The sequence below is a fragment of the Arachis ipaensis genome, chromosome B01 (assembly GCF_000816755.2).
Source record: "Arachis ipaensis cultivar K30076 chromosome B01, Araip1.1, whole genome shotgun sequence".
Lineage (NCBI taxonomy): Eukaryota > Viridiplantae > Streptophyta > Magnoliopsida > Fabales > Fabaceae > Arachis > Arachis ipaensis.
This window is the reverse complement of record NC_029785.2, coordinates 24,988,639-24,992,955: the sequence shown is the minus strand read 5'-3', so window position 1 is coordinate 24,992,955 and position 4,317 is coordinate 24,988,639.

Here is a 4,317-nt window from a genome sequence, read left to right as displayed (position 1 = left end):
GGTAACAAGCATTTGGAATGATGCTTTAATGTGCTTGAAATTCTGATAGTCTGATAAACTATGACCATGGCTTGATCTCTCTGACTGTAAACAGAAAATTCAATAGCATCCCATTTTGGTATGTTTAAGTAATATTCAGCTCTCATTTTACATGCAGGAAGAAACTATTTACTATGATAACTGATCTTCCAACAATATTTGATGTTGTTATAGGAATGGAAAAGACACCAGCTTCTAATCATAGCAGTAACAAATCTAGGCTAAAAATGAAAGTTAGGCTATTTTTAAATTCTTAGATCAATTGCTAAAAACAAAAGTTAGGCTACTTTTCAAGGTGCAACTTTAGATCATCAGATTTTAGCGGCAATAGTAATGGCAGCTAAAAGTGAATAATAGTATAATTTTAGAATTCTTTTAGTAGCCATATAAATTGCCGGTAAAATAGATTTTAGCGACAATAGTAATGGCAACTAAAAGTGAACAATGTTTCCATCTTAGAATTACTTTTAGTGGCCATATAAATTGCCAAGAAAATTGTCCCTAAAAAGTTATATACTTTTTGCGGCCATTAAAATGGTCTTTACTGGCAAATGTTATAATGGTCACTAAAACCTTTTAGCGGCAAAGCATAAGACGGCTAATGTCTAATTGCCGGTAAATGTATTAGCGGCTATTTTTATTGCCGCTAAAAGTAAAATAAATGGCCGCTAAAAGTGATTATTTTTGTAGTGTCAATGCACTGACCACTGAGTGAACATCCTTCATTCGAGCACTCCTCCTCGGATTTGAATCCTCTAAAGTTTGAATTTCACTTTAGAGAGTAAAGTGTGATCTTCTATTCTTTCATAGTTTCTCTTTCATATTTATTCTTGGTCCCACCTATGAAATCAATGGTGAGAGATCACACTTTACTCTTTAAAATAAAATTCAAACTTTAGAGGATCCAAATCCCTCCTCCTCCACCATCCTTCTCACGTAGACACATAGGATGGCAACAACGGTAGTGGATTCGTCGTCGCAAGTCCCAACCACAACGCTCTTCTCCTTCTTTTCCATCCTTCTCATGCAGAATCAGCGGTCATTCTTTGACACTCTCAACGCGCCGTCGTAAGTCCCAACCGCAGTGCTCTTTTCCATCACAGCCGTAGCAGAGAACGACAGCATCTAGTCTGAGCCATCGCCAAAAATCGAGCAGCCCTCTCCGTCGCCAAGAGGCCCTCAACATCGCAGCAGTCGGTGTCGTCGCCAAGAAGCCCTCACCATCACAGAAGCCCGCGTCCTCACTGATCAATAGCAAGTTCAAACCCTCTCCTAGAATTCAACAATGTCTTCTTTAGAGGTTAGAATATTCACCAAGTTTTGGAGTAAATTTTGTTGTTGTTGCTGGTTCTGTTGTTGATAATTCTAATTATTTGTTTTGTGTAAAATTTGTTTTGCTATTCCTAATTTGTTATTTGATAATAATTTGTTGCTGTGGTTCAATTTTTGGTTGCTATTATGTTGAAATTTTTTTAGTATAACTTGTTTTTATTTTAGAATCAGCTTTTAGCACTAGTGGAAGAGTGCTTAACAACTACAAGAGTAATGTGCAAGTAGAACTGATCATTGTGCAAATTGGTACGTTTGATCTCGTTCTAGAGGAGAATCTAATTTTGATGCATCTGTTAGTACCAACAGGTGAGTTAAACTTGTTTCTTGATTTATTTCTGTGTACTGATGGATGCTTCTACTATTTTAGAATGCGAACTGAATAAAGTTAGGTATCTATTATAGTTTTGCTGATAAGGTTTGTGACACTTGCAAAACTAATAAAAGCTAAGCAAGAAAAATCACTTACCTCAAAAAAGTGTATTCAAGAAGTTAAGTTGTTTGGAAAAAATTTTCTCTCACAACGGAACAAAGTACAGTCAAAGCTATCATTCTTGGAAAAAGATATTAAAACAAGCTAAAAATGATTTGACCTTTTACACTACTTCAAGGAATGTGGAAATAAAGACAGAAGAGAGATTTTCAACGAATCTTTGATGCTACCGGCTCCTAAAATGTCGATCTAAAATGGTGTACTACAATTTTTTTATCTTTTATACTTTGTTTACTCTATTCTTGTTCTTCTGTCTTAGAAGAACTTTTTTCTTATTAGAATTGTAATCTAGAAAGTTTTTCACTCATAGATTTAGACTAGATTACATTCTTGTAATTTTGAGACTTGTATGTATGTAGTTTATCTTGTTAGTATAATCTCAGAAAACCTAAAATGGATAAGTCAACTCAGTTGCAGAAGGTGAGAATATTTTTTTACTGGTTCATCCAATAAATCTTTAGAGCTTATACCCTTAATTATTCGTGATTCCTGGTCCTAAGAAGGCTTGAGAAAAGAATATTTAATGTTCTTGATTGGTAGGATATCCAATAGAGTCAATAGTCCTAAAAAGACTTGAGGAAATAATATCAAAGTTGTTCTTAAGTTCTATTGTAATACAATTTGAGTCGATGCTGGAATTGAAAAGGCTCTATGTAAATAATATATTTGTATACTTATTCTAATAGTAAAACTCTTAAGTTACTTGGGGATTAATCTGAACATTTTATGCTAAATTTGTATATATCACTTGTGTACTATTCTTTAAACTCTTACCTTTTGCATTACTTTTATTTTACCAATTGCTAGTTTATTTAAAGTTAAAATTAAGTCATTTCTAAAAGAATATAAGATTATTAAAAACCATTTTAAAATATTTATATCTAAGTTTTTTTTTTTTAAAACAAACTTAAACTTGTATTATGAACAAACTAACTGATATTTCTGTGTTAACCATGTCTCATACTTAAGAAGGTTTTTAAGTTAATTTTCAAATAAAATACTTTCAAGCAAGATTCAACCCCTTACTAGTGAATCTTTTCAAAGCATTATTGCATTCATTCTAATACACATAAAACAAGTTTGCTTACCTTAATTGAAGCTAAAATCGACTTGTGAGGAGATACACTACAAAAAAAAAGGTTAAAAAACGTCATTAATATTAAGGCAGTTTTGTGAAAACGCCACAATATTTGTGAATTAAGGCAATTTATGTCACTTCCATAATATATTTGTAACTCAGGGGCATTTGTAATGATTTTGGTTGTACTAACTGCTGTTATATATTTTATTTAATTAAAAGAAAGCCCAACCTAAACCTAATAATTACGAGCAGAAGAGTAGAGCATGAGCAACGAGCTTCTTCTCCTCCATTGATGCAAACTTCTCCTTTATTCATGTGAGCTTCTCTGCTATTGATGCAAGCTTCTCCTCCATCGAGCTTCTGCGTTCTATGTTGTGCGAGCTTCTTACCCTAACTCGTCTTTTCTGTCTTCGTTCTCACTTCTAGATTTTTATACAAAATTCTCATCCTCTTCTTGTTCATCTTCTTTTGATTCATGATTTCTTAATTTCTCTCTATTTATTACTATTATTTCAATTCCTTATTTTATGTGTGTGAGAGTTGCGTTGGTCTGGCAGAATTCAAAAACGAAATCATTGCTACTCTGCGAGTGATGATCGTGAAACCAACTTGACAAAACAGAGAGTGTATATTGTTCCCACGAGGATCAATAGACTAATAAACAATGATTAATTGATTATTCTAATTAGACAAATTGAAACAAATGAATCAGAGAATTCAAACGTGTAAATAGAAAACAAAGGCAAAGTAGTGAATGAAAAGTAATATGAATGAGAGTGCTAAGGCTTCAGAGTTGTTCACTGTAACACCCTAACTACCAAAGCTCACACTTTCGGCTGCGCGACTCTAATAGTTCGGACATTACGACGACTTTATATTATTTAATACTAAAATATGAGCCTGTTTAAAACTTTAAATCGCAATACCGATCCAAAAATACTTTCATCCGATATCATACATCCATAAATACCATACAACTTACAAAACTCATAAAGAGTACCTCCATATATATACATACATATATATAAGTAATATTACAACCATAATCCAATACAATTCCTATCCCTCTTACAGATTATATCAAGATAAAGGCGAGGGTACAATAAACCATAGCTAAAACAATACAGAGCATCTCAACAACAACTAAATGAACTCTTCGTAACTTCTGCGCCCATATCCTGAAAGGGGAAAAATGTAGGGGGGTGAGAACATCATCCTCGAAAGGGTTCTCAGTAGAGGGTTTTTGGGAATTACTGTAATAGGATACTTGAAGATAAACTGTACCAGTGATTAATAACCGTCTCATGCCTCTTTTCAAAAACAATGGTTTACAATAAAAGTAAAGTCGGAAATCTTTTCTGAAAGAGGAACCATT